Source organism: Antedon mediterranea, chromosome 6 (genome assembly GCF_964355755.1).
Source record: "Antedon mediterranea chromosome 6, ecAntMedi1.1, whole genome shotgun sequence".
Lineage (NCBI taxonomy): Eukaryota > Metazoa > Echinodermata > Crinoidea > Comatulida > Antedonidae > Antedon > Antedon mediterranea.
The window spans coordinates 8631312-8657693 of NC_092675.1; the positions used below are offsets into that span (position 1 = coordinate 8631312).

Sequence of the window (26382 nt, forward strand, 5' to 3'; positions counted from 1 at the left end):
TAAACAACGTCGGGCCTGTGGCGGATTGCTATAAGGGGTCTATAACGGGTCTTAGCGCTTAGCCGGCTATAATTCGTGACGTAGCAAGTAGTCTAACATTATAGACCATTGCTATACCGCGGTCTTACCTGTAAACGGTCTTTAAAATTAAAGCCTACTCGAAGGAGTCTTAAAACAGTCTTAAACCTCTCTTTTTGTTGCTTTTACGTATTATTTATCGTCAAAGACAACCAATAGAACGAGTTTTAAGTGTTAAATCAAATAATAACTATGATTTTATTCTTATATAGCCCTAGAATAGATTTTCTTGCGTAGAAATGTACGTACTGTTATGATTGTGAATTGAACAAGCGTGACGAACATTACTTTATTTGGTATTTTACGCGCAAAGTACGCCCTCAATTTGTTACTTTACGCGGTCTTATAAGACTGTTTTATAGCAATGGTCTAACAGGGGTGGCTTTAGTAAGACCGTCTATCAGATAAAGCCGGCTTTAATCGGGGAGTTAAGACCATTAGTTAAGACTGTTTTATAGCAATCCGCCCCTGGTTAGTACTTGGATGGGAGACCACCTGGGAATACCTGGTGTCGTAGACCTATACTAAACAAAGTTTATTTTACCTTTCAATTATGTTTTTTGACAGTAACTATAAGATCTTTCTAAGTTATAATCTTGAACCGCAAGTAACCGAACGTCTACAACCATACCACGTTGAAAACACCGGTTCTCGTCCGAACACCGCAGTTAAACAACGTCGGGCCTGGTTAGTACTTGGATGGGAGACCGCCTGGGAATACCTAGTGTCGTAGACCTATGTTTAACTGTTTTAAATTATACTAAACAAAGTTTATTTTACCTTTCAATTATGTTTTTATGACACTAACTATAATACCCCTTTCACACCAAAACTCCGGAGTGTCTCCGGAGACACCCCGGGGTTTATGACCATTCAAAACGTCGAGAAACTCCGGAGATACCCCTTTCACACCAACCTAGCAACACCGGGGTTTATAAAATAAAATTGTAAATGTCGCCCTCTATTTTGTTTGTTTACATAGCGACGATCATTAGAATCATTTTAATTAATAATATTTTAAATTTAATAATTACTTTCAAAAGTCTCAGAAGTAATATAATGTTTTATTTATACTACTTATTATTTTCTAGACCCGCTATATATTTTTTACAAATATTTATAGTGTTTTAAAATAAAACTAAATAAATAATTGATTGCGAGGATAACCTTTTGACCCGAAACACTCCGGAGTTTGATGTTGGTACCTTTCACACCAAAACACCGGAGTGTCCCCGCAGTTCGCTCTCCGGAGAATGTTCAGCTGTTCAACCCCGCAGTTTTAAACTCCGGAGTTGCTTGATTTTACCTTTCACACCAAACAGCGGGACGTCAACTCCGGGGTGTCTCCGGAGTGTCTCCGGAGTTTTGCTTTTGGTGTGAAAGGGGTATAAGATCTTTCTCAGTTATAATCTTGAACCGGAAGTAACCGAATGTCTACAACCATACCACGTTGAAAACACCGGTTCTCGTCCGAACACCGCAGTTAAACAACGTCGGGCCTGGTTAGTACTTGGATGGGAGACCGCCTGGGAATACCTGGTGTCGTAGACCTATGTTTAACTTTTTTAAATTATACTAAACAATGTTTATTTTACCTTTCAATTATGTTTTTATGACAGTAACTATAAGATCTTTCTAAGTTATAATCTTGAACCGCAAGTAACCGAACGTCTACAACCATACCACGTTGAAAACACCGGTTCTCGTCCGAACACCGCAGTTAAACAACGTCGGGCCTGGTTAGTACTTGGATGGAAGACCGCCTTGGAATACCTGGTGTCGTAGACCTATGTTTAACTTTTTTAAATTATACTAAACAAAGTTTATTTTACCTTTCAATTATGTTTTTATGACAGTAACTATAAGATCTTTCTAAGTTATAATCTTGAACCGCAAGTAACCGAACGTCTACAACCATACCACGTTGAAAACACCGGTTCTCGTCCGAACACCGCAGTTAAACAACGTCGGGCCTGGTTAGTACTTGGATGGGAGACCGCCTGGGAATACCTGGTGTCGTAGACCTATGTTTAACTTTTTTAAATTATACTAAACAATGTTTATTTTACCTTTCAATTATGTTTTTTGACAGTAACTATAAGATCTTTCTAAGTTATAATCTTGAACCGCAAGTAACCGAACGTCTACAACCATACCACGTTGAAAACACCGGTTCTCGTCCGAACACCGCAGTTAAACACCGTCGGGCCTGGTTAGTACTTGGATGGGAGACCGCCTGGGAATACCTGGTGTCGTAGACCTATGTTTAACTTTTTTAAATTATACTAAACAATGTTTATTTTACCTTTCAATTATGTTTTTTGACAGTAACTATAAGATCTTTCGAAGTTATAATCTTGAACCGCAAGTAACCGAATGTCTACAACCACACCACGTTGAAAACACCGGTTCTCGTTCGAACACCGCAGTTAAACAACGTCGGGCCTGTGGCGGATTGCTATAAGGGGTCTATAACCGGTCTTCGCGCTTAGCCGGCTATAATTCGTGACGTAGCAAGTAGTCTAACATTATAGACCATTGCTATACCGCGGTCTAACCTGTAAACGGTCTTTAAAATTAAAGCCTACTCGAAGGAGTCTTAAAACAGTCTTAAACCTCTCTTTTTGTTGCTTTTACGTATTATTTCTCGTCAAAGACAACCAATAGAACGAGTTTTAAGTGTTAAATCAAATAATAACGATGATTTTATTCTTATATAGCCCTAGAATAGATTTTCTTGCGGAGAAATGTACGTACTGTTATGATTGTGAATTGAACAAGCGTGACGAACATTACTTTATTTGGTATTTTACGCGCAAAGTACGCCCTCAATTTGTTACTTTACGCGGTCTTATAAGACTGTTTTATAGCAATGGTCTAACAGGGGTGGCTTTAGTAAGACCGTCTATCAGATAAAGCCGGCTTTAATCGGGGAGTTAAGACCATTAGTTAAGACTGTTTTATAGCAATCCGCCCCTGGTTAGTACTTGGATGGGAGACCGCCTGGGAATACCTGGTGTCGTAGACCTATACTAAACAAAGTTTATTTTACCTTTCAATTAATGTTTTTTGACAGTAACTATAAGATCTTTCTAAGTTATAATCTTGAACCGCAAGTAACCGAACGTCTACAACCATACCACGTTGAAAACACCGGTTCTCGTCCGAACACCGCAGTTAAACAACGTCGGGCCTGGTTAGTACTTGGATGGAAGAACGCCTGGGAATACCTGGTGTCGTAGACCTATGTTTAACTTTTTTAAATTATACTAAACAAAGTTTATTTTACCTTTCAATTATGTTTTTATGACAGTAACTATAAGATCTTTCTAAGTTATAATCTTGAACCGCAAGTAACCGAACGTCTACAACCATACCACGTTGAAAACACCGGTTCTCGTCCGAACACCGCAGTTAAACAACGTCGGGCCTGGTTAGTACTTGGATGGGAGACCGCCTGGGAATACCTGGTGTCGTAGACCTATGTTTAACTTTTTTTAAATTATACTAAACAATGTTTATTTTACCTTTCAATTATGTTTTTTGACAGTAACTATAAGATTGCAGGTTGCCTAGCCTGTGAATATCTGTTGTCGTACACCTGTTTTTATCTTTTTAATAATCCTAAAATATAGTCTCGTTTAAGTGTTTCGATTTTCCAAAAATGTGTTTATACTGTTGATGATAGTATAAGTAAATAAATTCAAACTGTAACCGCAATTAATCGAAAGTTTTTAAACTAAACTGCATTGAAAACAACGGTTCTCGTCCGATCACTGAAGTTAAACAAGTTGTTGTTCAAAGACATGTTTGTTGTTGTATGTTGCTGCTGTGGTGACGGTACAAACGTCACTGTACTACGCGGGCGTCCACTTGTGTGCGCGTTTGATTCTTAGCAACAAAGCGGCCTGAATCTTTTGTACATGCCGCTATTGTGTTATGCTTCTTTGTACAGTGTTATTGTTTCCTTTATATTATCTTTTTAAGAACCTCAGTATAACTTTTTAAATTATACTAATCAAAGTTGAATTAAACTTTCAAGTACTATTAGGTTATAGGATATATGTGTTTATAGAGATTTTGACAGTGAATATAAGATTTATATATACTTGAACCGCAAGTAACCGAACGTCTACAACCATACCATGTTGAAAACAACGGTTCTCGTCCGAACACCGCAGTTAAACAACGTCGGGCCTGGTTAGTACTTGGATGGGGGACCGCCTGGGAATACCTGGTGTCGTAGACCTATGTTTAACTTTTTTAAATTATACTAAACAATGTTTATTTTACCTTTCAATTTTGTTTTTATGACAGTAACTATAAGATCTTTCTAAGTTATAATCTTGAACCGCAAGTAACCGAACGTCTACAACCATACCACGTTGAAAACACCGGTTCTCGTCCGAACACCGCAGTTAAACAACGTCGGGCCTGGTTAGTACTTGGATGGAAGAACGCCTGGGAATACCTGGTGTCGTAGACCTATGTTTAACTTTTTTAAATTATACTAAACAAAGTTTATTTTACCTTTCAATTATGTTTTTATGACAGTAACTATAAGATCTTTCTAAGTTATAATCTTGAACCGCAAGTAACCGAACGTCTACAACCATACCACGTTGAAAACACCGGTTCTCGTCCGAACACCGCAGTTAAACAACGTCGGGCCTGGTTAGTACTTGGATGGGAGACCGCCTGGGAATACCTGGTGTCGTAGACCTATGTTTAACTTTTTTTAAATTATACTAAACAATGTTTATTTTACCTTTCAATTATGTTTTTTGACAGTAACTATAAGATTGCAGGTTGCCTAGCCTGTGAATATCTGTTGTCGTACACCTGTTTTTATCTTTTTAATAATCCTAAAATATAGTCTCGTTTAAGTGTTTCGATTTTCCAAAAATGTGTTTATACTGTTGATGATAGTATAAGTAAATAAATTCAAACTGTAACCGCAATTAATCGAAAGTTTTTAAACTAAACTGCATTGAAAACAACGGTTCTCGTCCGATCACTGAAGTTAAACAAGTTGTTGTTCAAAGACATGTTTGTTGTTGTATGTTGCTGCTGTGGTGACGGTACAAACGTCAATGTACTACGCGGGCGTCCACTTGTGTGCGCGTTTGATTCTTAGCAACAAAGCGGCCTGAATCTTTTGTACATGCCGCTATTGTGTTATGCTTCTTTGTACAGTGTTATTGTTTCCTTTATATTATCTTTTTAAGAACCTCAGTATAACTTTTTAAATTATACTAATCAAAGTTGAATTAAACTTTCAAGTACTATTAGGTTATAGGATATATGTGTTTATAGAGATTTTGACAGTGAATATAAGATTTATATATACTTGAACCGCAAGTAACCGAACGTCTACAACCATACCATGTTGAAAACAACGGTTCTCGTCCGAACACCGCAGTTAAACAACGTCGGGCCTGGTTAGTACTTGGATGGGGGACCGCCTGGGAATACCTGGTGTCGTAGACCTATGTTTAACTTTTTTAAATTATACTAAACAATGTTTATTTTACCTTTCAATTTTGTTTTTATGACAGTAACTATAAGATCTTTCTAAGTTATAATCTTGAACCGCAAGTAACCGAACGTCTACAACCATACCACGTTGAAAACACCGGTTCTCGTCCGAACACCGCAGTTAAACAACGTCGGGCCTGGTTAGTACTTGGATGGAAGAACGCCTGGGAATACCTGGTGTCGTAGACCTATGTTTAACTTTTTTAAATTATACTAAACAAAGTTTATTTTACCTTTCAATTATGTTTTTATGACAGTAACTATAAGATCTTTCTAAGTTATAATCTTGAACCGCAAGTAACCGAACGTCTACAACCATACCACGTTGAAAACACCGGTTCTCGTCCGAACACCGCAGTTAAACAACGTCGGGCCTGGTTAGTACTTGGATGGGAGACCGCCTGGGAATACCTGGTGTCGTAGACCTATGTTTAACTTTTTTTAAATTATACTAAACAATGTTTATTTTACCTTTCAATTATGTTTTTTGACAGTAACTATAAGATTGCAGGTTGCCTAGCCTGTGAATATCTGTTGTCGTACACCTGTTTTTATCTTTTTAATAATCCTAAAATATAGTCTCGTTTAAGTGTTTCGATTTTCCAAAAATGTGTTTATACTGTTGATGATAGTATAAGTAAATAAATTCAAACTGTAACCGCAATTAATCGAAAGTTTTTAAACTAAACTGCATTGAAAACAACGGTTCTCGTCCGATCACTGAAGTTAAACAAGTTGTTGTTCAAAGACATGTTTGTTGTTGTATGTTGCTGCTGTGGTGACGGTACAAACGTACCGGGCGCGGGCGTCCACTTGTGTGCGCGTTTGATTCTTAGCAACAAAGCGGCCTGAATCTTTTGTACATGCCGCTATTGTGTTATGCTTCTTTGTACAGTGTTATTGTTTCCTTTATATTATCTTTTTAAGAACCTCAGTATAACTTTTTAAATTATACTAAACAAATTTGAATTTACCTTTCAAGTATGTGTTTCTTCAACAGAAGTGGGTGTAAATACCAACGTCATGGTTTCAGCAGCTGCTAATTTCAATCCTAGAAAATGTTCTATAATAAATGAACAAAACTATTAGGTTATAGGATATATATGTTTATAGAGATTTTGACAGTGAATATAAGATTTATATATACTTGAACCGCAAGTAACCGAACGTCTACAACCATACCACGTTGAAAACACCGGTTCTCGTCCGAACACCGCAGTTAAACAACGTCGGGCCTGGTTAGTACTTGGATGGGAGACCGCCTGGGAATACCTGGTGTCGTAGACCTATGTTGAACTTTTTTAAATTATACTAAACAAAGTTTATTTTACCTTTCAATTATATTTTTATGACAGTAACTATAAGATCTTTCTAAGTTATAATCTTGAACCGCAAGTAACCGAACGTCTACAACCATACCCCGTTGAAAACACCGGTTCTCCTCCGAACACCGCAGTTAAACAACGTCGGGCCTGGTTAGTACTTGGATGGGAGACCGCCTGGGAATACCTGGTGTCGTAGACCTATGTTTAACTTTTTTAAATTATACTAAACAATGTTTATTTTACCTTTCAATTATGTTTTTTTACAGTAACTATAAGATCTTTCTAAGTTATAATCTTGAACCGCAAGTAACCGAATGTCTACAACCGTACCAGGTTGCCTAGCCTGTGAGTATCTGTTTAACTTTTTTAAATTATACTAAACAATGTTTATTTTACCTTTCAATTATGTTTTTTGACAGTAACTATAAGATCTTTCTCAGTTATAATCTTGAACCGCAAGTAACCGAATGTCTACAACCATACCACGTTGCAAACACCGGTTCTCGTCCGAACACCGCAGTTAAACAACGTCGGGCCTGGTTAGTACTTGGATGGGAGACCGCCTGGGAATACCTGGTGTCGTAGACCTATGTTTAACTTTTTTAAATTATACTAAACAATGTTTATTTTACCTTTCAATTATGTTTTTTGACAGTAACTATAAGATCTTTCTCAGTTATAATCTTGAACCGCAAGTAACCGAATGTCTACAACCATACCACGTTGAAAACACCGGTTCTCGTCCGAACACCGCAGTTAAACAACGTCGGGCCTGGTTAGTACTTGGATGGGAGACCGCCTGGGAATACCTGGTGTCGTAGACCTATGTTTAACTTTTTTAAATTATACTAAACAATGTTTATTTTACCTTTCAATTATGTTTTTTTACAGTAACTATAAGATCTTTCTAAGTTATAATCTTGAACCGCAAGTAACCGAATGTCTACAACCGTACCAGGTTGCCTAGCCTGTGAATATCTGTTTAACTTTTTTAAATTATACTAAACAATGTTTATTTTACCTTTCAATTATGTTTTTTGACAGTAACTATAAGATCTTTCTCAGTTATAATCTTGAACCGCAAGTAACCGAATGTCTACAACCATACCACGTTGCAAACACCGGTTCCCGTCCGAACACCGCAGTTAAACAACGTCGGGCCTGGTTAGTACTTGGATGGGAGACCGCCTGGGAATACCTGGTGTCGTAGACCTATGTTTAACTTTTTTAAATTATACTAAACAATGTTTATTTTACCTTTCAATTATGTTTTTTGACAGTAACTATAAGATCTTTCTCAGTTATAATCTTGAACCGCAAGTAACCGAATGTCTACAACCATACCACGTTGAAAACACCGGTTCTCGTCCGAACACCGCAGTTAAACAACGTCGGGCCTGGTTAGTACTTGGATGGGAGACCGCCTGGGAATACCTGGTGTCGTAGACCTATGTTTAACTTTTTTAAATTATACAAAATAAAGTTTATTTTAACTTAAAATTATATTTTTTTGACAGTAACTATAAGATCTTTCAAAGTTATAACCTTGAACCGCAAGTAACCGAATGTCTACAACCGTACCAGGTTGCCTAGCCTGTGAATATCTGTTGTCGTACACCTGTTTTTATCTTTTTAATAATCCTAAAATATAGTCTCGTTTAAGTGTTTCTATTTTCCAAAAATGTGTTTATACTGTTGATGATAGTATAAGTAAATAAATTCAAACTGTAACCGCAATTAATCGAAAGTTTTTCAACTAAACTGCATTGAAAACAACGGTTCTCGTCCGATCACTGAAGTTAAACAAGTTGTTGTTCAAAGACATGTTTGTTGTTGTATGTTGCTGCTGTGGTGACGGTACAAACGTCACTGTACTACGCGGGCGTCCACTTGTGTGCGCGTTTGATTCTTAGCAACAAAGCGGCCTGAATCTTTTGTACATGCCGCTATTGTGTTATGCTTCTTTGTACAGTGTTATTGTTTCCTTTATATTATCTTTTTAAGAACCTCAGTATAACTTTTTAAATTATACTAATCAAAGTTGAATTAAACTTTCAAGTACTATTAGGTTATAGGATATATGTGTTTATAGAGATTTTGACAGTGAATATAAGATTTATATATACTTGAACCGCAAGTAACCGAACGTCTACAACCATACCATGTTGAAAACAACGGTTCTCGTCCGAACACCGCAGTTAAACAACGTCGGGCCTGGTTAGTACTTGGATGGGGGACCGCCTGGGAATACCTGGTGTCGTAGACCTATGTTTAACTTTTTTAAATTATACTAAACAATGTTTATTTTACCTTTCAATTTTGTTTTTATGACAGTAACTATAAGATCTTTCTAAGTTATAATCTTGAACCGCAAGTAACCGAACGTCTACAACCATACCACGTTGAAAACACCGGTTCTCGTCCGAACACCGCAGTTAAACAACGTCGGGCCTGGTTAGTACTTGGATGGAAGAACGCCTGGGAATACCTGGTGTCGTAGACCTATGTTTAACTTTTTTAAATTATACTAAACAAAGTTTATTTTACCTTTCAATTATGTTTTTATGACAGTAACTATAAGATCTTTCTAAGTTATAATCTTGAACCGCAAGTAACCGAACGTCTACAACCATACCACGTTGAAAACACCGGTTCTCGTCCGAACACCGCAGTTAAACAACGTCGGGCCTGGTTAGTACTTGGATGGGAGACCGCCTGGGAATACCTGGTGTCGTAGACCTATGTTTAACTTTTTTTAAATTATACTAAACAATGTTTATTTTACCTTTCAATTATGTTTTTTGACAGTAACTATAAGATTGCAGGTTGCCTAGCCTGTGAATATCTGTTGTCGTACACCTGTTTTTATCTTTTTAATAATCCTAAAATATAGTCTCGTTTAAGTGTTTCGATTTTCCAAAAATGTGTTTATACTGTTGATGATAGTATAAGTAAATAAATTCAAACTGTAACCGCAATTAATCGAAAGTTTTTAAACTAAACTGCATTGAAAACAACGGTTCTCGTCCGATCACTGAAGTTAAACAAGTTGTTGTTCAAAGACATGTTTGTTGTTGTATGTTGCTGCTGTGGTGACGGTACAAACGTCACTGTACTACGCGGGCGTCCACTTGTGTGCGCGTTTGATTCTTAGCAACAAAGCGGTCTGAATCTTTTGTACATGCCGCTATTGTGTTATGCTTCTTTGTACAGTGTTATTGTTTCCTTTATATTATCTTTTTAAGAACCTCAGTATAACTTTTTAAATTATACTAAACAAATTTGAATTTACCTTTCAAGTATGTGTTTCTTCAACAGAAGTGGGTGTAAATACCAACGTCATGGTTTCAGCAGCTGCTAATTTCAATCCTAGAAAATGTTCTATAATAAATGAACAAAACTATTAGGTTATAGGATATATATGTTTATAGAGATTTTGACAGTGAATATAAGATTTATATATACTTGAACCGCAAGTAACCGAACGTCTACAACCATACCACGTTGAAAACACCGGTTCTCGTCCGAACACCGCAGTTAAACAACGTCGGGCCTGGTTAGTACTTGGATGGGAGACCGCCTGGGAATACCTGGTGTCGTAGACCTATGTTGAACTTTTTTAAATTATACTAAACAAAGTTTATTTTACCTTTCAATTATATTTTTATGACAGTAACTATAAGATCTTTCTAAGTTATAATCTTGAACCGCAAGTAACCGAACGTCTACAACCATACCACGTTAAAAACACCGGTTCTCCTCCGAACACCGCAGTTAAACAACGTCGGGCCTGGTTAGTACTTGGATGGGAGACCGCCTGGGAATACCTGGTGTCGTAGACCTATGTTTAACTTTTTTAAATTATACTAAACAATGTTTATTTTACCTTTCAATTATGTTTTTTTACAGTAACTATAAGATCTTTCTAAGTTATAATCTTGAACCGCAAGTAACCGAATGTCTACAACCGTACCAGGTTGCCTAGCCTGTGAATATCTGTTTAACTTTTTTAAATTATACTAAACAATGTTTATTTTACCTTTCAATTATGTTTTTTGACAGTAACTATAAGATCTTTCTCAGTTATAATCTTGAACCGCAAGTAACCGAATGTCTACAACCATACCACGTTGCAAACACCGGTTCTCGTCCGAACACCGCAGTTAAACAACGTCGGGCCTGGTTAGTACTTGGATGGGAGACCGCCTGGGAATACCTGGTGTCGTAGACCTATGTTTAACTTTTTTAAATTATACTAAACAATGTTTATTTTACCTTTCAATTATGTTTTTTGACAGTAACTATAAGATCTTTCTCAGTTATAATCTTGAACCGCAAGTAACCGAATGTCTACAACCATACCACGTTGAAAACACCGGTTCTCGTCCGAACACCGCAGTTAAACAACGTCGGGCCTGGTTAGTACTTGGATGGGAGACCGCCTGGGAATACCTGGTGTCGTAGACCTATGTTTAACTTTTTTAAATTATACTAAACAATGTTTATTTTACCTTTCAATTATGTTTTTTTACAGTAACTATAAGATCTTTCTAAGTTATAATCTTGAACCGCAAGTAACCGAATGTCTACAACCGTACCAGGTTGCCTAGCCTGTGAATATCTGTTTAACTTTTTTAAATTATACTAAACAATGTTTATTTTACCTTTCAATTATGTTTTTTGACAGTAACTATAAGATCTTTCTCAGTTATAATCTTGAACCGCAAGTAACCGAATGTCTACAACCATACCACGTTGCAAACACCGGTTCCCGTCCGAACACCGCAGTTAAACAACGTCGGGCCTGGTTAGTACTTGGATGGGAGACCGCCTGGGAATACCTGGTGTCGTAGACCTATGTTTAACTTTTTTAAATTATACTAAACAATGTTTATTTTACCTTTCAATTATGTTTTTTGACAGTAACTATAAGATCTTTCTCAGTTATAATCTTGAACCGCAAGTAACCGAATGTCTACAACCATACCACGTTGAAAACACCGGTTCTCGTCCGAACACCGCAGTTAAACAACGTCGGGCCTGGTTAGTACTTGGATGGGAGACCGCCTGGGAATACCTGGTGTCGTAGACCTATGTTTAACTTTTTTAAATTATACAAAATAAAGTTTATTTTAACTTTCAATTATATTTTTATGACAGTAACTATAAGATCTTTCAAAGTTATAACCTTGAACCGCAAGTAACCGAATGTCTACAACCGTACCAGGTTGCCTAGCCTGTGAATATCTGTTGTCGTACACCTGTTTTTATCTTTTTAATAATCCTAAAATATAGTCTCGTTTAAGTGTTTCTATTTTCCAAAAATGTGTTTATACTGTTGATGATAGTATAAGTAAATAAATTCAAACTGTAACCGCAATTAATCGAAAGTTTTTCAACTAAACTGCATTGAAAACAACGGTTCTCGTCCGATCACTGAAGTTAAACAAGTTGTTGTTCAAAGACATGTTTGTTGTTGTATGTTGCTGCTGTGGTGACGGTACAAACGTCACTGTACTACGCGGGCGTCCACTTGTGTGCGCGTTTCATTCTTAGCAACAAAGCGGCCTGAATCTTTTGTACATGCCGCTATTGTGTTATGCTTCTTTGTACAGTGTTATTGTTTCCTTTATATTATCTTTTTAAGAACCTCAGTATAACTTTTTAAATTATACTAATCAAAGTTGAATTAAACTTTCAAGTACTATTAGGTTATAGGATATATGTGTTTATAGAGATTTTGACAGTGAATATAAGATTTATATATACTTGAACCGCAAGTAACCGAACGTCTACAACCATACCATGTTGAAAACAACGGTTCTCGTCCGAACACCGCAGTTAAACAACGTCGGGCCTGGTTAGTACTTGGATGGGGGACCGCCTGGGAATACCTGGCGTCATAGACCTATGTTTAACTTTTTTATATTATAATAAACAATGTTTATTTTACCTTTCAATTTTGTTTTTATGACAGTAACTATAAGATCTTTCTAAGTTATAATCTTGAACCGCAAGTAACCGAACGTCTACAACCATACCACGTTGAAAACACCGGTTCTCGTCCGAACACCGCAGTTAAACAACGTCGGGCCTGGTTAGTACTTGGATGGAAGAACGCCTGGGAATACCTGGTGTCGTAGACCTATGTTTAACTTTTTTAAATTATACTAAACAATGTTTATTTTACCTTTCAATTATGTTTTTTGACAGTAACTATAAGATCTTTCTCAGTTATAATCTTGACCGCAAGTAACCGAATGTCTACAACCATACCACGTTGAAAACACCGGTTCTCGTCCGAACACCGCAGTTAAACAACGTCGGGCCTGGTTAGTACTTGGATGGGAGACCGCCTGGGAATACCTGGTGTCGTAGACCTATGTTTAACTTTTTTAAATTATACTAAACAATGTTTATTTTACCTTTCAATTATGTTTTTTTACAGTAACTATAAGATCTTTCTAAGTTATAATCTTGAACCGCAAGTAACCGAATGTCTACAACCGTACCAGGTTGCCTAGCCTGTGAATATCTGTTTAACTTTTTTAAATTATACTAAACAATGTTTATTTTACCTTTCAATTATGTTTTTTGACAGTAACTATAAGATCTTTCTCAGTTATAATCTTGAACCGCAAGTAACCGAATGTCTACAACCATACCACGTTGTAAACACTGGTTCTCGTCCGAACACCGCAGTTAAACAACGTCGGGCCTGGTTAGTACTTGGATGGGAGACCGCCTGGGAATACCTGGTGTCGTAGACCTATGTTTAACTTTTTTAAATTATACTAAACAATGTTTATTTTACCTTTCAATTATGTTTTTTGACAGTAACTATAAGATCTTTCTCAGTTATAATCTTGAACCGCAAGTAACCGAATGTCTACAACCATACCACGTTGAAAACACCGGTTCTCGTCCGAACACCGCAGTTAAACAACGTCGGGCCTGGTTAGTACTTGGATGGGAGACCGCCTGGGAATACCTGGTGTCGTATACCTATGTTTAACTTTTTTAAATTATACAAAATAAAGTTTATTTTAACTTTCAATTATATTTTTATGACAGTAACTATAAGATCTTTCAAAGTTATAACCTTGAACCGCAAGTAACCGAATGTCTACAACCGTACCAGGTTGCCTAGCCTGTGAATATCTGTTGTCGTACACCTGTTTTTATCTTTTTAATAATCCTAAAATATAGTCTCGTTTAAGTGTTTCTATTTTCCAAAAATGTGTTTATACTGTTGATGATAGTATAAGTAAATAAATTCAAACTGTAACCGCAATTAATCGAAAGTTTTTCAACTAAACTGCATTGAAAACAACGGTTCTCGTCCGATCACTGAAGTTAAACAAGTTGTTGTTCAAAGACATGTTTGTTGTTGTATGTTGCTGCTGTTGTGACGGTACAAACGTCACTGTACTACGCGGGCGTCCACTTGTGTGCGCGTTTGATTCTTAGCAACAAAGCGGCCTGAATCTTTTGTACATGCCGCTATTGTGTTATGCTTCTTTGTACAGTGTTATTGTTTCCTTTATATTATCTTTTTAAGAACCTCAGTATAACTTTTTAAATTATACTAATCAAAGTTGAATTAAACTTTCAAGTACTATTAGGTTATAGGATATATGTGTTTATAGAGATTTTGACAGTGAATATAAGATTTATATATACTTGAACCGCAAGTAACCGAACGTCTACAACCATACCATGTTGAAAACAACGGTTCTCGTCCGAACACCGCAGTTAAACAACGTCGGGCCTGGTTAGTACTTGGATGGGGGACCGCCTGGGAATACCTGGTGTCGTAGACCTATGTTTAACTTTTTTAAATTATACTAAACAATGTTTATTTTACCTTTCAATTATGTTTTTTGACAGTAACTATAAGATCTTTCTAAGTTATAATCTTGAACCGCAAGTAACCGAACGTCTACAACCATACCACGTTGAAAACACCGGTTCTCGTCCGAACACCGCAGTTAAACAACGTCGGGCCTGGTTAGTACTTGGATGGAAGAACGCCTGGGAATACCTGGTGTCGTAGACCTATGTTTAACTTTTTTAAATTATACTAAACAAAGTTTATTTTACCTTTCAATTATGTTTTTATGACAGTAACTATAAGATCTTTCTAAGTTATAATCTTGAACCGCAAGTAACCGAACGTCTACAACCATACCACGTTGAAAACACCGGTTCTCGTCCGAACACCGCAGTTAAACAACGTCGGGCCTGGTTAGTACTTGGATGGGAGACCGCCTGGGAATACCTGGTGTCGTAGACCTATGTTTAACTTTTTTTAAATTATACTAAACAATGTTTATTTTACCTTTCAATTATGTTTTTTGACAGTAACTATAAGATTGCAGGTTGCCTAGCCTGTGAATATCTGTTGTCGTACACCTGTTTTTATCTTTTTAATAATCCTAAAATATAGTCTCGTTTAAGTGTTTCGATTTTCCAAAAATGTGTTTATACTGTTGATGATAGTATAAGTAAATAAATTCAAACTGTAACCGCAATTAATCGAAAGTTTTTAAACTAAACTGCATTGAAAACAACGGTTCTCGTCCGATCACTGAAGTTAAACAAGTTGTTGTTCAAAGACATGTTTGTTGTTGTATGTTGCTGCTGTGGTGACGGTACAAACGTCACTGTACTACGCGGGCGTCCACTTGTGTGCGCGTTTGATTCTTAGCAACAAAGCGGTCTGAATCTTTTGTACATGCCGCTATTGTGTTATGCTTCTTTGTACAGTGTTATTGTTTCCTTTATATTATCTTTTTAAGAACCTCAGTATAACTTTTTAAATTATACTAAACAAATTTGAATTTACCTTTCAAGTATGTGTTTCTTCAACAGAAGTGGGTGTAAATACCAACGTCATGGTTTCAGCAGCTGCTAATTTCAATCCTAGAAAATGTTCTATAATAAATGAACAAAACTATTAGGTTATAGGATATATATGTTTATAGAGATTTTGACAGTGAATATAAGATTTATATATACTTGAACCGCAAGTAACCGAACGTCTACAACCATACCACGTTGAAAACACCGGTTCTCGTCCGAACACCGCAGTTAAACAACGTCGGGCCTGGTTAGTACTTGGATGGGAGACCGCCTGGGAATACCTGGTGTCGTAGACCTATGTTGAACTTTTTTAAATTATACTAAACAAAGTTTATTTTACCTTTCAATTATATTTTTATGACAGTAACTATAAGATCTTTCTAAGTTATAATCTTGAACCGCAAGTAACCGAACGTCTACAACCATACCACGTTAAAAACACCGGTTCTCCTCCGAACACCGCAGTTAAACAACGTCGGGCCTGGTTAGTACTTGGATGGGAGACCGCCTGGGAATACCTGGTGTCGTAGACCTATGTTTAACTTTTTTAAATTATACTAAACAATGTTTATTTTACCTTTCAATTATGTTTTTTTACAGTAACTATAAGATCTTTCTAAGTTATAATCTTGAACCGCAAGTAACCGAATGTCTACAACCGTACCAGGTTGCCTAGCCTGTGAATATCTGTTTAACTTTTTTAAATTATACTAAACAATGTTTATTTTACCTTTCAATTATGTTTTTTGACAGTAACTATAAGATCTTTCTCAGTTATAATCTTGAACCGCAAGTAACCGAATGTCTACAACCATACCACGTTGCAAACACCGGTTCTCGTCCGAACACCGCAGTTAAACAACGTCGGGCCTGGTTAGTACTTGGATGGGGGACCGCCTGGGAATACCTGGCGTCGTAGACCTATGTTTAACTTTTTTAAATTATACTAAACAATGTTTATTTTACCTTTCAATTATGTTTTTTGACAGTAACTATAAGATCTTTCTCAGTTATAATCTTGAACCGCAAGTAACCGAATGTCTACAACCATACCACGTTGCAAACACCGGTTCTCGTCCGAACACCGCAGTTAAACAACGTCGGGCCTGGTTAGTACTTGGATGGGAGACCGCCTGGGAATACCTGGTGTCGTAGACCTATATTTAACTTTTTTAAATTATACTAAACAATGTTTATTTTACCTTTCAATTATGTTTTTATGACAGTAACTATAAGATCTTTCTAAGTTATAATCTTGAACCGCAAGTAACCGAATGTCTACAACCGTACCAGGTTGCCTAGCCTGTGAATATCTGTTTAACTTTTTTAAATTATACTAAACAATGTTTATTTTACCTTTCAATTATGTTTTTTGACAGTAACTATAAGATCTTTCTCAGTTATAATCTTGAACCGCAAGTAACCGAATGTCTACAACCATACCACGTTGCAAACACCGGTTCTCGTCCGAACACCGCAGTTAAACAACGTCGGGCCTGGTTAGTACTTGGATGGGAGACCGCCTGGGAATACCTGGTGTCGTAGACCTATGTTTAACTTTTTTAAATTATACTAAACAATGTTTATTTTACCTTTCAATTATGTTTTTTGACAGTAACTATAAGATCTTTCTCAGTTATAATCTTGAACCGCAAGTAACCGAATGTCTACAACCATACCACGTTGAAAACACCGGTTCTCGTCCGAACACCGCAGTTAAACAACGTCGGGCCTGGTTAGTACTTGGATGGGAGACCGCCTGGGAATACCTGGTGTCGTAGACCTATATTTAACTTTTTTAAATTATACTAAACAATGTTTATTTTACCTTTCAATTATGTTTTTATGACAGTAACTATAAGATCTTTCTAAGTTATAATCTTGAACCGCAAGTAACCGAATGTCTACAACCGTACCAGGTTGCCTAGCCTGTGAATATCTGTTTAACTTTTTTAAATTATACTAAACAATGTTTATTTTACCTTTCAATTATGTTTTTTGACAGTAACTATAAGATCTTTCTCAGTTATAATCTTGAACCGCAAGTAACCGAATGTCTACAACCATACCACGTTGCAAACACCGGTTCTCGTCCGAACACCGCAGTTAAACAACGTCGGGCCTGGTTAGTACTTGGATGGGAGACCGCCTGGGAATACCTGGTGTCGTAGACCTATGTTTAACTTTTTTAAATTATACTAAACAATGTTTATTTTACCTTTCAATTATGTTTTTTGGCAGTAACTATAAGATCTTTCTCAGTTATAATCTTGAACCGCAAGTAACCGAATGTCTACAACCATACCACGTTGAAAACACCGGTTCTCGTCCGAACACCGCAGTTAAACAACGTCGGGCCTGGTTAGTACTTGGATGGGAGACCGCCTGGGAATACCTGGTGTCGTAGACCTATGTTTAACTTTTTTAAATTATACAAAATAAAGTTTATTTTAACTTTCAATTATATTTTTATGACAGTAACTATAAGATCTTTCAAAGTTATAACCTTGTACCGCAAGTAACCGAATGTCTACAACCGTACCAGGTTGCCTAGCCTGTGAATATCTGTTGTCGTACACCTGTTTTTATCTTTTTAATAATCCTAAAATATAGTCTCGTTTAAGTGTTTCTATTTTCCAAAAATGTGTTTATACTGTTGATGATAGTATAAGTAAATAAATTCAAACTGTAACCGCAATTAATCGAAAGTTTTTCAACTAAACTGCATTGAAAACAACGGTTCTCGTCCGATCACTGAAGTTAAACAAGTTGTTGTTCAAAGACATGTTTGTTGTTGTATGTTGCTGCTGTGGTGACGGTACAAACGTCACTGTACTACGCGGGCGTCCACTTGTGTGCGCGTTTGATTCTTAGCAACAAAGCGGCCTGAATCTTTTGTACATGCCGCTATTGTGTTATGCTTCTTTGTACAGTGTTATTGTTTCCTTTATATTATCTTTTTAAGAACCTCAGTATAACTTTTTAAATTATACTAATCAAAGTTGAATTAAACTTTCAAGTACTATTAGGTTATAGGATATATGTGTTTATAGAGATTTTGACAGTGAATATAAGATTTATATATACTTGAACCGCAAGTAACCGAACGTCTACAACCATACCATGTTGAAAACACCGGTTCTCGTCCGAACACCGCAGTTAAACAACGTCGGGCCTGGTTAGTACTTGGATGGGGGACCGCCTGGGAATACCTGGCGTCGTAGACCTATGTTTAACTTTTTTAAATTATACTAAACAATGTTTATTTTACCTTTCAATTATGTTTTTTGACAGTAACTATAAGATCTTTCTCAGTTATAATCTTGAACCGCAAGTAACCGAATGTCTACAACCATACCACGTTGCAAACACCGGTTCTCGTCCGAACACCGCAGTTAAACAACGTCGGGCCTGGTTAGTACTTGGATGGGAGACCGCCTGGGAATACCTGGTGTCGTAGACCTATGTTTAACTTTTTTAAATTATACTAAACAATGTTTATTTTACCTTTCAATTATGTTTTTTGACAGTAACTATAAGATCTTTCTCAGTTATAATCTTGAACCGCAAGTAACCGAATGTCTACAACCATACCACGTTGAAAACACCGGTTCTCGTCCGAACACCGCAGTTAAACAACGTCGGGCCTGGTTAGTACTTGGATGGGAGACCGCCTGGGAATACCTGGTGTCGTAGACCTATATTTAACTTTTTTAAATTATACTAAACAATGTTTATTTTACCTTTCAATTATGTTTTTATGACAGTAACTATAAGATCTTTCTAAGTTATAATCTTGAACCGCAAGTAACCGAATGTCTACAACCGTACCAGGTTGCCTAGCCTGTGAATATCTGTTTAACTTTTTTAAATTATACTAAACAATGTTTATTTTACCTTTCAATTATGTTTTTTGACAGTAACTATAAGATCTTTCTCAGTTATAATCTTGAACCGCAAGTAACCGAATGTCTACAACCATACCACGTTGCAAACACCGGTTCTCGTCCGAACACCGCAGTTAAACAACGTCGGGCCTGGTTAGTACTTGGATGGGAGACCGCCTGGGAATACCTGGTGTTGTAGACCTATGTTTAACTTTTTTAAATTATACTAAACAATGTTTATTTTACCTTTCAATTATGTTTTTTGACAGTAACTATAAGATCTTTCTCAGTTATAATCTTGAACCGCAAGTAACCGAATGTCTACAACCATACCACGTTGAAAACACCGGTTCTCGTCCGAACACCGCAGTTAAACAACGTCGGGCCTGGTTAGTACTTGGATGGGAGACCGCCTGGGAATACCTGGTGTCGTAGACCTATGTTTAACTTTTTTAAATTATACAAAATAAAGTTTATTTTAACTTTCAATTATATTTTTATGACAGTAACTATAAGATCTTTCAAAGTTATAACCTTGAACCGCAAGTAACCGAATGTCTACAACCGTACCAGGTTGCCTAGCCTGTGAATATCTGTTGTCGTACACCTGTTTTTATCTTTTTAATAATCCTAAAATATAGTCTCGTTTAAGTGTTTCTATTTTCCAAAAATGTGTTTATACTGTTGATGATAGTATAAGTAAATAAATTCAAACTGTAACCGCAATTAATCGAAAGTTTTTCAACTAAACTGCATTGAAAACAACGGTTCTCGTCCGATCACTGAAGTTAAACAAGTTGTTGTTCAAAGACATGTTTGTTGTTGTATGTTGCTGCTGTGGTGACGGTACAAACGTCACTGTACTACGCGGGCGTCCACTTGTGTGCGCGTTTGATTCTTAGCAACAAAGCGGCCTGAATCTTTTGTACATGCCGCTATTGTGTTATGCTTCTTTGTACAGTGTTATTGTTTCCTTTATACAGTATTATCTTTTTAAGAACCTCAGTATAACTTTTTAAATTATACTAATCAAAGTTGAATTAAACTTTCAAGTACTATTAGGTTATAGGATATATGTGTTTATAGAGATTTTGACAGTGAATATAAGATTTATATATACTTGAACCGCAAGTAACCGAACGTCTACAACCATACCATGTTGAAAACACCGGTTCTCGTCCGAACACCGCAGTTAAACAACGTCGGGCCTGGTTAGTACTTGGATGGGGGACCGCCTGGGAATACCTGGCGTCGTAGACCTATGTTTAACTTTTTTAAATTATACTAAACAATGTTTATTTTACCTTTCAATTATGTTTTTTGACAGTAACTATAAGATCTTTCTCAGTTATAATCTTGAACCGCAAGTAACCGAATGTCTACAACCATACCACGTTGCAAACACCGGTTCTCGTCCGAACACCGCAGTTAAACAACGTCGGGCCTGGTTAGTACTTGGATGGGAGACCGCCTTGGAATACCTGGTGTCGTAGACCTATGTTTAACTTTTTTAAATTATACTAAACAATGTTTATTTTACCTTTCAATTATGTTTTTTGACAGTAACTATAAGATCTTTCTCAGTTATAATCTTGAACCGCAAGTAACCGAATGTCTACAACCATACCACGTTGAAAACACCGGTTCTCGTCCGAACACCGCAGTTAAACAACGTCGGGCCTGGTTAGTACTTGGATGGGAGACCGCCTGGGAATACCTGGTGTCGTAGACCTATATTTAACTTTTTTAAATTATACTAAACAATGTTTATTTTACCTTTCAATTATGTTTTTATGACAGTAACTATAAGATCTTTCTAAGTTATAATCTTGAACCGCAAGTAACCGAATGTCTACAACCGTACCAGGTTGCCTAGCCTGTGAATATCTGTTTAACTTTTTTAAATTATACTAAACAATGTTTATTTTACCTTTCAATTATGTTTTTTGACAGTAACTATAAGATCTTTCTCAGTTATAATCTTGAACCGCAAGTAACCGAATGTCTACAACCATACCACGTTGCAAACACCGGTTCTCGTCCGAACACCGCAGTTAAACAACGTCGGGCCTGGTTAGTACTTGGATGGGAGACCGCCTGGGAATACCTGGTGTCGTAGACCTATGTTTAACTTTTTTAAATTATACTAAACAATGTTTATTTTACCTTTCAATTATGTTTTTTGACAGTAACTATAAGATCTTTCTCAGTTATAATCTTGAACCGCAAGTAACCGAATGTCTACAACCATACCACGTTGAAAACACCGGTTCTCCTCCGAACACCGCAGTTAAACAACGTCGGGCCTGGTTAGTACTTGGATGGGAGACCGCCTGGGAATACCTGGTGTCGTAGACCTATATTTAACTTTTTTAAATTATACTAAACAATGTTTATTTTACCTTTCAATTATGTTTTTATGACAGTAACTATAAGATCTTTCTAAGTTATAATCTTGAACCGCAAGTAACCGAATGTCTACAACCGTACCAGGTTGCCTAGCCTGTGAATATCTGTTTAACTTTTTTAAATTATACTAAACAATGTTTATTTTACCTTTCAATTATGTTTTTTGACAGTAACTATAAGATCTTTCTCAGTTATAATCTTGAACCGCAAGTAACCGAATGTCTACAACCATACCACGTTGCAAACACCGGTTCTCGTCCGAACACCGCAGTTAAACAACGTCGGGCCTGGTTAGTACTTGGATGGGAGACCGCCTGGGAATACCTGGTGTCGTAGACCTATGTTTAACTTTTTTAAATTATACTAAACAATGTTTATTTTACCTTTCAATTATGTTTTTTGACAGTAACTATAAGATCTTTCTCAGTTATAATCTTGAACCGCAAGTAACCGAATGTCTACAACCATACCACGTTGAAAACACCGGTTCTCGTCCGAACACCGCAGTTAAACAACGTCGGGCCTGGTTAGTACTTGGATGGGAGACCGCCTGGGAATACCTGGTGTTGTAGACCTATGTTTAACTTTTTTAAATTATACTAAACAATGTTTATTTTACCTTTCAATTAGGTTTTTTGACAGTAACTATAAGATCTTTCTCAGTTATAATCTTGAACCGCAAGTAACCGAATGTCTACAACCATACCACGTTGAAAACACCGGTTCTCGTCCGAACACCGCAGTTAAACAACGTCGGGCCTGGTTAGTACTTGGATGGGAGACCGCCTGGGAATACCTGGTGTCGTAGACCTATGTTTAACTTTTTTAAATTATACAAAATAAAGTTTATTTTAACTTTCAATTATATTTTTATGACAGTAACTATAAGATCTTTCAAAGTTATAACCTTGAACCGCAAGTAACCGAATGTCTACAACCGTACCAGGTTGCCTAGCCTGTGAATATCTGTTGTCGTACACCTGTTTTTATCTTTTTAATAATCCTAAAATATAGTCTCGTTTAAGTGTTTCTATTTTCCAAAAATGTGTTTATACTGTTGATGATAGTATAAGTAAATAAATTCAAACTGTAACCGCAATTAATCGAAAGTTTTTCAACTAAACTGCATTGAAAACAACGGTTCTCGTCCGATCACTGAAGTTAAACAAGTTGTTGTTCAAAGACATGTTTGTTGTTGTATGTTGCTGCTGTGGTGACGGTACAAACGTCACTGTACTACGCGGGCGTCCACTTGTGTGCGCGTTTGATTCTTAGCAACAAAGCGGCCTGAATCTTTTGTACATGCCGCTATTGTGTTATGCTTCTTTGTACAGTGTTATTGTTTCCTTTATATTATCTTTTTAAGAACCTCAGTATAACTTTTTAAATTATACTAATCAAAGTTGAATTAAACTTTCAAGTACTATTAGGTTATAGGATATATGTGTTTATAGAGATTTTGACAGTGAATATAAGATTTATATATACTTGAACCGCAAGTAACCGAACGTCTACAACCATACCATGTTGAAAACACCGGTTCTCGTCCGAACACCGCAGTTAAACAACGTCGGGCCTGGTTAGTACTTGGATGGGGGACCGCCTGGGAATACCTGGCGTCGTAGACCTATGTTTAACTTTTTTAAATTATACTAAACAATGTTTATTTTACCTTTCAATTATGTTTTTTGACAGTAACTATAAGATCTTTCTCAGTTATAATCTTGAACCGCAAGTAACCGAATGTCTACAACCATACCACGTTGAAAACACCGGTTCTCGTCCGAACACCGCAGTTAAACAACGTCGGGCCTGGTTAGTACTTGGATGGGAGACCGCCTGGGAATACCTGGTGTCGTAGACCTATATTTAACTTTTTTAAATTATACTAAACAATGTTTATTTTACCTTTCAATTATGTTTTTTGACAGTAACTATAAGATCTTTCTCAGTTATAATCTTGAACCGCAAGTAACCGAATGTCTACAACCATACCACGTTGCAAACACCGGTTCTCGTCCGAACACCGCAGTTAAACAACGTCGGGCCTGGTTAGTACTTGGATGGGAGACCGCCTGGGAATACCTGGTGTCGTAGACCTATGTTTAACTTTTTTAAATTATACTAAACAATGTTTATTTTACCTTTCAATTATGTTTTTTGACAGTAACTATAAGATCTTTCTCAGTTATAATCTTGAACCGCAAGTAACCGAATGTCTACAACCATACCACGTTGAAAACACCGGTTCTCGTCCGAACACCGCAGTTAAACAACGTCGGGCCTGGTTAGTACTTGGATGGGAGACCGCCTGGGAATACCTGGTGTCGTAGACCTATATTTAACTTTTTTAAATTATACTAAACAATGTTTATTTTACCTTTCAATTATGTTTTTATGACAGTAACTATAAGATCTTTCTAAGTTATAATCTTGAACCGCAAGTAACCGAATGTCTACAACCGTACCAGGTTGCCTAGCCTGTGAATATCTGTTTAACTTTTTTAAATTATACTAAACAATGTTTATTTTACCTTTCAATTATGTTTTTTGACAGTAACTATAAGATCTTTCTCAGTTATAATCTTGAACCGCAAGTAACCGAATGTCTACAACCATACCACGTTGCAAACACCGGTTCTCGTCCGAACACCGCAGTTAAACAACGTCGGGCCTGGTTAGTACTTGGATGGGAGACCGCCTGGGAATACCTGGTGTTGTAGACCTATGTTTAACTTTTTTAAATTATACTAAACAATGTTTATTTTACCTTTCAATTATGTTTTTTGACAGTAACTATAAGATCTTTCTCAGTTATAATCTTGAACCGCAAGTAACCGAATGTCTACAACCATACCACGTTGAAAACACCGGTTCTCGTCCGAACACCGCAGTTAAACAACGTCGGGCCTGGTTAGTACTTGGATGGGAGACCGCCTGGGAATACCTGGTGTCGTAGACCTATGTTTAACTTTTTTAAATTATACAAAATAAAGTTTATTTTAACTTTCAATTATATTTTTATGACAGTAACTATAAGATCTTTCAAAGTTATAACCTTGAACCGCAAGTAACCGAATGTCTACAACCGTACCAGGTTGCCTAGCCTGTGAATATCTGTTGTCGTACACCTGTTTTTATCTTTTTAATAATCCTAAAATATAGTCTCGTTTAAGTGTTTCTATTTTCCAAAAATGTGTTTATACTGTTGATGATAGTATAAGTAAATAAATTCAAACTGTAACCGCAATTAATCGAAAGTTTTTCAACTAAACTGCATTGAAAACAACGGTTCTCGTCCGATCACTGAAGTTAAACAAGTTGTTGTTCAAAGACATGTTTGTTGTTGTATGTTGCTGCTGTGGTGACGGTACAAACGTCACTGTACTACGCGGGCGTCCACTTGTGTGCGCGTTTGATTCTTAGCAACAAAGCGGCCTGAATCTTTTGTACATGCCGCTATTGTGTTATGCTTCTTTGTACAGTGTTATTGTTTCCTTTATATTATCTTTTTAAGAACCTCAGTATAACTTTTTAAATTATACTAATCAAAGTTGAATTAAACTTTCAAGTACTATTAAGTTATAGGATATATGTGTTTATAGAGATTTTGACAGTGAATATAAGATTTATATATACTTGAACCGCAAGTAACCGAACGTCTACAACCATACCATGTTGAAAACACCGGTTCTCGTCCGAACACCGCAGTTAAACAACGTCGGGCCTGGTTAGTACTTGGATGGGGGACCGCCTGGGAATACCTGGCGTCGTAGACCTATGTTTAACTTTTTTAAATTATACTAAACAATGTTTATTTTACCTTTCAATTATGTTTTTTGACAGTAACTATAAGATCTTTCTCAGTTATAATCTTGAACCGCAAGTAACCGAATGTCTACAACCATACCACGTTGCAAACACCGGTTCTCGTCCGAACACCGCAGTTAAACAACGTCGGGCCTGGTTAGTACTTGGATGGGAGACCGCCTTGGAATACCTGGTGTCGTAGACCTATGTTTAACTTTTTTAAATTATACTAAACAATGTTTATTTTACCTTTCAATTATGTTTTTTGACAGTAACTATAAGATCTTTCTCAGTTATAATCTTGAACCGCAAGTAACCGAATGTCTACAACCATACCACGTTGAAAACACCGGTTCTCGTCCGAACACCGCAGTTAAACAACGTCGGGCCTGGTTAGTACTTGGATGGGAGACCGCCTGGGAATACCTGGTGTCGTAGACCTATATTTAACTTTTTTAAATTATACTAAA

At 36.7% G+C, this 26382-nt stretch overlaps 66 non-coding genes across 66 annotated transcripts; all 66 read left to right on the plus strand.

The window, feature by feature from the left end:
• Positions 1-695: 695 nt before the first annotated feature.
• LOC140052747 (5S ribosomal RNA) lies at positions 696-814 on the plus strand. Its single transcript, XR_011845664.1, has one exon. It is a non-coding gene; the product is annotated as a 5S ribosomal RNA (ribosomal RNA).
• Positions 815-1510: 696 nt separating this feature from the next.
• On the plus strand, positions 1511-1629 carry LOC140053162 (5S ribosomal RNA). Its single transcript, XR_011846023.1, has one exon. It is a non-coding gene; the product is annotated as a 5S ribosomal RNA (ribosomal RNA).
• A 118-nt stretch (positions 1630-1747) lies between these two features.
• LOC140052811 (5S ribosomal RNA) lies at positions 1748-1866 on the plus strand. Its single transcript, XR_011845726.1, has one exon. It is a non-coding gene; the product is annotated as a 5S ribosomal RNA (ribosomal RNA).
• Positions 1867-1984: 118 nt separating this feature from the next.
• Positions 1985-2103, plus strand: LOC140053175 (5S ribosomal RNA). Its single transcript, XR_011846035.1, has one exon. It is a non-coding gene; the product is annotated as a 5S ribosomal RNA (ribosomal RNA).
• A 117-nt stretch (positions 2104-2220) lies between these two features.
• On the plus strand, positions 2221-2339 carry LOC140053593 (5S ribosomal RNA). The gene has a single exon (XR_011846447.1). It is a non-coding gene; the product is annotated as a 5S ribosomal RNA (ribosomal RNA).
• Positions 2340-3204: 865 nt separating this feature from the next.
• LOC140052953 (5S ribosomal RNA) lies at positions 3205-3323 on the plus strand. The gene has a single exon (XR_011845863.1). It is a non-coding gene; the product is annotated as a 5S ribosomal RNA (ribosomal RNA).
• A 118-nt stretch (positions 3324-3441) lies between these two features.
• On the plus strand, positions 3442-3560 carry LOC140053187 (5S ribosomal RNA). Its single transcript, XR_011846047.1, has one exon. It is a non-coding gene; the product is annotated as a 5S ribosomal RNA (ribosomal RNA).
• A 648-nt stretch (positions 3561-4208) lies between these two features.
• LOC140052837 (5S ribosomal RNA) lies at positions 4209-4327 on the plus strand. The gene has a single exon (XR_011845752.1). It is a non-coding gene; the product is annotated as a 5S ribosomal RNA (ribosomal RNA).
• A 118-nt stretch (positions 4328-4445) lies between these two features.
• Positions 4446-4564, plus strand: LOC140052954 (5S ribosomal RNA). Its single transcript, XR_011845864.1, has one exon. It is a non-coding gene; the product is annotated as a 5S ribosomal RNA (ribosomal RNA).
• A 118-nt stretch (positions 4565-4682) lies between these two features.
• On the plus strand, positions 4683-4801 carry LOC140053200 (5S ribosomal RNA). The gene has a single exon (XR_011846060.1). It is a non-coding gene; the product is annotated as a 5S ribosomal RNA (ribosomal RNA).
• A 648-nt stretch (positions 4802-5449) lies between these two features.
• On the plus strand, positions 5450-5568 carry LOC140052838 (5S ribosomal RNA). Its single transcript, XR_011845753.1, has one exon. It is a non-coding gene; the product is annotated as a 5S ribosomal RNA (ribosomal RNA).
• A 118-nt stretch (positions 5569-5686) lies between these two features.
• On the plus strand, positions 5687-5805 carry LOC140052955 (5S ribosomal RNA). Its single transcript, XR_011845865.1, has one exon. It is a non-coding gene; the product is annotated as a 5S ribosomal RNA (ribosomal RNA).
• Positions 5806-5923: 118 nt separating this feature from the next.
• Positions 5924-6042, plus strand: LOC140053212 (5S ribosomal RNA). Its single transcript, XR_011846072.1, has one exon. It is a non-coding gene; the product is annotated as a 5S ribosomal RNA (ribosomal RNA).
• Positions 6043-6784: 742 nt separating this feature from the next.
• LOC140053224 (5S ribosomal RNA) lies at positions 6785-6903 on the plus strand. Its single transcript, XR_011846083.1, has one exon. It is a non-coding gene; the product is annotated as a 5S ribosomal RNA (ribosomal RNA).
• A 118-nt stretch (positions 6904-7021) lies between these two features.
• Positions 7022-7140, plus strand: LOC140053597 (5S ribosomal RNA). Its single transcript, XR_011846451.1, has one exon. It is a non-coding gene; the product is annotated as a 5S ribosomal RNA (ribosomal RNA).
• A 270-nt stretch (positions 7141-7410) lies between these two features.
• LOC140053368 (5S ribosomal RNA) lies at positions 7411-7529 on the plus strand. The gene has a single exon (XR_011846229.1). It is a non-coding gene; the product is annotated as a 5S ribosomal RNA (ribosomal RNA).
• A 117-nt stretch (positions 7530-7646) lies between these two features.
• On the plus strand, positions 7647-7765 carry LOC140053235 (5S ribosomal RNA). Its single transcript, XR_011846094.1, has one exon. It is a non-coding gene; the product is annotated as a 5S ribosomal RNA (ribosomal RNA).
• Positions 7766-8035: 270 nt separating this feature from the next.
• LOC140053108 (5S ribosomal RNA) lies at positions 8036-8154 on the plus strand. Its single transcript, XR_011845971.1, has one exon. It is a non-coding gene; the product is annotated as a 5S ribosomal RNA (ribosomal RNA).
• Positions 8155-8271: 117 nt separating this feature from the next.
• On the plus strand, positions 8272-8390 carry LOC140053246 (5S ribosomal RNA). Its single transcript, XR_011846105.1, has one exon. It is a non-coding gene; the product is annotated as a 5S ribosomal RNA (ribosomal RNA).
• A 698-nt stretch (positions 8391-9088) lies between these two features.
• On the plus strand, positions 9089-9207 carry LOC140052839 (5S ribosomal RNA). Its single transcript, XR_011845754.1, has one exon. It is a non-coding gene; the product is annotated as a 5S ribosomal RNA (ribosomal RNA).
• Positions 9208-9325: 118 nt separating this feature from the next.
• On the plus strand, positions 9326-9444 carry LOC140052957 (5S ribosomal RNA). Its single transcript, XR_011845867.1, has one exon. It is a non-coding gene; the product is annotated as a 5S ribosomal RNA (ribosomal RNA).
• Positions 9445-9562: 118 nt separating this feature from the next.
• On the plus strand, positions 9563-9681 carry LOC140053258 (5S ribosomal RNA). Its single transcript, XR_011846117.1, has one exon. It is a non-coding gene; the product is annotated as a 5S ribosomal RNA (ribosomal RNA).
• A 746-nt stretch (positions 9682-10427) lies between these two features.
• LOC140053270 (5S ribosomal RNA) lies at positions 10428-10546 on the plus strand. The gene has a single exon (XR_011846129.1). It is a non-coding gene; the product is annotated as a 5S ribosomal RNA (ribosomal RNA).
• A 118-nt stretch (positions 10547-10664) lies between these two features.
• Positions 10665-10783, plus strand: LOC140052816 (5S ribosomal RNA). Its single transcript, XR_011845730.1, has one exon. It is a non-coding gene; the product is annotated as a 5S ribosomal RNA (ribosomal RNA).
• Positions 10784-11053: 270 nt separating this feature from the next.
• LOC140053369 (5S ribosomal RNA) lies at positions 11054-11172 on the plus strand. The gene has a single exon (XR_011846230.1). It is a non-coding gene; the product is annotated as a 5S ribosomal RNA (ribosomal RNA).
• A 117-nt stretch (positions 11173-11289) lies between these two features.
• On the plus strand, positions 11290-11408 carry LOC140053283 (5S ribosomal RNA). Its single transcript, XR_011846141.1, has one exon. It is a non-coding gene; the product is annotated as a 5S ribosomal RNA (ribosomal RNA).
• A 270-nt stretch (positions 11409-11678) lies between these two features.
• LOC140053128 (5S ribosomal RNA) lies at positions 11679-11797 on the plus strand. Its single transcript, XR_011845990.1, has one exon. It is a non-coding gene; the product is annotated as a 5S ribosomal RNA (ribosomal RNA).
• Positions 11798-11914: 117 nt separating this feature from the next.
• Positions 11915-12033, plus strand: LOC140053295 (5S ribosomal RNA). Its single transcript, XR_011846153.1, has one exon. It is a non-coding gene; the product is annotated as a 5S ribosomal RNA (ribosomal RNA).
• A 698-nt stretch (positions 12034-12731) lies between these two features.
• Positions 12732-12850, plus strand: LOC140053036 (5S ribosomal RNA). Its single transcript, XR_011845941.1, has one exon. It is a non-coding gene; the product is annotated as a 5S ribosomal RNA (ribosomal RNA).
• A 118-nt stretch (positions 12851-12968) lies between these two features.
• Positions 12969-13087, plus strand: LOC140052958 (5S ribosomal RNA). The gene has a single exon (XR_011845868.1). It is a non-coding gene; the product is annotated as a 5S ribosomal RNA (ribosomal RNA).
• A 116-nt stretch (positions 13088-13203) lies between these two features.
• Positions 13204-13322, plus strand: LOC140053306 (5S ribosomal RNA). Its single transcript, XR_011846166.1, has one exon. It is a non-coding gene; the product is annotated as a 5S ribosomal RNA (ribosomal RNA).
• A 270-nt stretch (positions 13323-13592) lies between these two features.
• Positions 13593-13711, plus strand: LOC140053579 (5S ribosomal RNA). The gene has a single exon (XR_011846434.1). It is a non-coding gene; the product is annotated as a 5S ribosomal RNA (ribosomal RNA).
• A 117-nt stretch (positions 13712-13828) lies between these two features.
• On the plus strand, positions 13829-13947 carry LOC140053575 (5S ribosomal RNA). Its single transcript, XR_011846431.1, has one exon. It is a non-coding gene; the product is annotated as a 5S ribosomal RNA (ribosomal RNA).
• A 698-nt stretch (positions 13948-14645) lies between these two features.
• LOC140052841 (5S ribosomal RNA) lies at positions 14646-14764 on the plus strand. Its single transcript, XR_011845756.1, has one exon. It is a non-coding gene; the product is annotated as a 5S ribosomal RNA (ribosomal RNA).
• Positions 14765-14881: 117 nt separating this feature from the next.
• Positions 14882-15000, plus strand: LOC140052959 (5S ribosomal RNA). The gene has a single exon (XR_011845869.1). It is a non-coding gene; the product is annotated as a 5S ribosomal RNA (ribosomal RNA).
• A 118-nt stretch (positions 15001-15118) lies between these two features.
• LOC140053318 (5S ribosomal RNA) lies at positions 15119-15237 on the plus strand. The gene has a single exon (XR_011846180.1). It is a non-coding gene; the product is annotated as a 5S ribosomal RNA (ribosomal RNA).
• A 746-nt stretch (positions 15238-15983) lies between these two features.
• Positions 15984-16102, plus strand: LOC140053331 (5S ribosomal RNA). The gene has a single exon (XR_011846192.1). It is a non-coding gene; the product is annotated as a 5S ribosomal RNA (ribosomal RNA).
• Positions 16103-16220: 118 nt separating this feature from the next.
• On the plus strand, positions 16221-16339 carry LOC140052817 (5S ribosomal RNA). Its single transcript, XR_011845731.1, has one exon. It is a non-coding gene; the product is annotated as a 5S ribosomal RNA (ribosomal RNA).
• A 270-nt stretch (positions 16340-16609) lies between these two features.
• Positions 16610-16728, plus strand: LOC140053599 (5S ribosomal RNA). The gene has a single exon (XR_011846453.1). It is a non-coding gene; the product is annotated as a 5S ribosomal RNA (ribosomal RNA).
• A 117-nt stretch (positions 16729-16845) lies between these two features.
• Positions 16846-16964, plus strand: LOC140053370 (5S ribosomal RNA). Its single transcript, XR_011846231.1, has one exon. It is a non-coding gene; the product is annotated as a 5S ribosomal RNA (ribosomal RNA).
• Positions 16965-17235: 271 nt separating this feature from the next.
• Positions 17236-17354, plus strand: LOC140053371 (5S ribosomal RNA). Its single transcript, XR_011846232.1, has one exon. It is a non-coding gene; the product is annotated as a 5S ribosomal RNA (ribosomal RNA).
• A 117-nt stretch (positions 17355-17471) lies between these two features.
• Positions 17472-17590, plus strand: LOC140053342 (5S ribosomal RNA). The gene has a single exon (XR_011846203.1). It is a non-coding gene; the product is annotated as a 5S ribosomal RNA (ribosomal RNA).
• A 271-nt stretch (positions 17591-17861) lies between these two features.
• LOC140053372 (5S ribosomal RNA) lies at positions 17862-17980 on the plus strand. The gene has a single exon (XR_011846233.1). It is a non-coding gene; the product is annotated as a 5S ribosomal RNA (ribosomal RNA).
• A 117-nt stretch (positions 17981-18097) lies between these two features.
• On the plus strand, positions 18098-18216 carry LOC140053354 (5S ribosomal RNA). The gene has a single exon (XR_011846215.1). It is a non-coding gene; the product is annotated as a 5S ribosomal RNA (ribosomal RNA).
• A 698-nt stretch (positions 18217-18914) lies between these two features.
• LOC140052756 (5S ribosomal RNA) lies at positions 18915-19033 on the plus strand. The gene has a single exon (XR_011845673.1). It is a non-coding gene; the product is annotated as a 5S ribosomal RNA (ribosomal RNA).
• Positions 19034-19150: 117 nt separating this feature from the next.
• Positions 19151-19269, plus strand: LOC140053373 (5S ribosomal RNA). Its single transcript, XR_011846234.1, has one exon. It is a non-coding gene; the product is annotated as a 5S ribosomal RNA (ribosomal RNA).
• Positions 19270-19386: 117 nt separating this feature from the next.
• On the plus strand, positions 19387-19505 carry LOC140053365 (5S ribosomal RNA). Its single transcript, XR_011846226.1, has one exon. It is a non-coding gene; the product is annotated as a 5S ribosomal RNA (ribosomal RNA).
• A 271-nt stretch (positions 19506-19776) lies between these two features.
• On the plus strand, positions 19777-19895 carry LOC140053312 (5S ribosomal RNA). Its single transcript, XR_011846173.1, has one exon. It is a non-coding gene; the product is annotated as a 5S ribosomal RNA (ribosomal RNA).
• Positions 19896-20012: 117 nt separating this feature from the next.
• Positions 20013-20131, plus strand: LOC140053376 (5S ribosomal RNA). Its single transcript, XR_011846237.1, has one exon. It is a non-coding gene; the product is annotated as a 5S ribosomal RNA (ribosomal RNA).
• Positions 20132-20834: 703 nt separating this feature from the next.
• Positions 20835-20953, plus strand: LOC140052757 (5S ribosomal RNA). The gene has a single exon (XR_011845674.1). It is a non-coding gene; the product is annotated as a 5S ribosomal RNA (ribosomal RNA).
• A 117-nt stretch (positions 20954-21070) lies between these two features.
• On the plus strand, positions 21071-21189 carry LOC140052744 (5S ribosomal RNA). Its single transcript, XR_011845662.1, has one exon. It is a non-coding gene; the product is annotated as a 5S ribosomal RNA (ribosomal RNA).
• Positions 21190-21306: 117 nt separating this feature from the next.
• LOC140053387 (5S ribosomal RNA) lies at positions 21307-21425 on the plus strand. Its single transcript, XR_011846248.1, has one exon. It is a non-coding gene; the product is annotated as a 5S ribosomal RNA (ribosomal RNA).
• A 271-nt stretch (positions 21426-21696) lies between these two features.
• Positions 21697-21815, plus strand: LOC140053374 (5S ribosomal RNA). Its single transcript, XR_011846235.1, has one exon. It is a non-coding gene; the product is annotated as a 5S ribosomal RNA (ribosomal RNA).
• A 117-nt stretch (positions 21816-21932) lies between these two features.
• Positions 21933-22051, plus strand: LOC140053432 (5S ribosomal RNA). The gene has a single exon (XR_011846291.1). It is a non-coding gene; the product is annotated as a 5S ribosomal RNA (ribosomal RNA).
• Positions 22052-22322: 271 nt separating this feature from the next.
• Positions 22323-22441, plus strand: LOC140053375 (5S ribosomal RNA). The gene has a single exon (XR_011846236.1). It is a non-coding gene; the product is annotated as a 5S ribosomal RNA (ribosomal RNA).
• Positions 22442-22558: 117 nt separating this feature from the next.
• Positions 22559-22677, plus strand: LOC140052741 (5S ribosomal RNA). Its single transcript, XR_011845659.1, has one exon. It is a non-coding gene; the product is annotated as a 5S ribosomal RNA (ribosomal RNA).
• A 117-nt stretch (positions 22678-22794) lies between these two features.
• On the plus strand, positions 22795-22913 carry LOC140053398 (5S ribosomal RNA). The gene has a single exon (XR_011846259.1). It is a non-coding gene; the product is annotated as a 5S ribosomal RNA (ribosomal RNA).
• Positions 22914-23611: 698 nt separating this feature from the next.
• On the plus strand, positions 23612-23730 carry LOC140052758 (5S ribosomal RNA). Its single transcript, XR_011845675.1, has one exon. It is a non-coding gene; the product is annotated as a 5S ribosomal RNA (ribosomal RNA).
• Positions 23731-23847: 117 nt separating this feature from the next.
• LOC140053410 (5S ribosomal RNA) lies at positions 23848-23966 on the plus strand. The gene has a single exon (XR_011846270.1). It is a non-coding gene; the product is annotated as a 5S ribosomal RNA (ribosomal RNA).
• A 117-nt stretch (positions 23967-24083) lies between these two features.
• On the plus strand, positions 24084-24202 carry LOC140053377 (5S ribosomal RNA). The gene has a single exon (XR_011846238.1). It is a non-coding gene; the product is annotated as a 5S ribosomal RNA (ribosomal RNA).
• Positions 24203-24319: 117 nt separating this feature from the next.
• LOC140053421 (5S ribosomal RNA) lies at positions 24320-24438 on the plus strand. The gene has a single exon (XR_011846281.1). It is a non-coding gene; the product is annotated as a 5S ribosomal RNA (ribosomal RNA).
• Positions 24439-24709: 271 nt separating this feature from the next.
• Positions 24710-24828, plus strand: LOC140053428 (5S ribosomal RNA). Its single transcript, XR_011846287.1, has one exon. It is a non-coding gene; the product is annotated as a 5S ribosomal RNA (ribosomal RNA).
• A 117-nt stretch (positions 24829-24945) lies between these two features.
• Positions 24946-25064, plus strand: LOC140053434 (5S ribosomal RNA). The gene has a single exon (XR_011846293.1). It is a non-coding gene; the product is annotated as a 5S ribosomal RNA (ribosomal RNA).
• A 698-nt stretch (positions 25065-25762) lies between these two features.
• Positions 25763-25881, plus strand: LOC140052760 (5S ribosomal RNA). Its single transcript, XR_011845677.1, has one exon. It is a non-coding gene; the product is annotated as a 5S ribosomal RNA (ribosomal RNA).
• Positions 25882-25998: 117 nt separating this feature from the next.
• Positions 25999-26117, plus strand: LOC140052746 (5S ribosomal RNA). Its single transcript, XR_011845663.1, has one exon. It is a non-coding gene; the product is annotated as a 5S ribosomal RNA (ribosomal RNA).
• Positions 26118-26234: 117 nt separating this feature from the next.
• On the plus strand, positions 26235-26353 carry LOC140053446 (5S ribosomal RNA). Its single transcript, XR_011846305.1, has one exon. It is a non-coding gene; the product is annotated as a 5S ribosomal RNA (ribosomal RNA).
• The last annotated feature ends 29 nt before the right edge of the window (positions 26354-26382 follow it).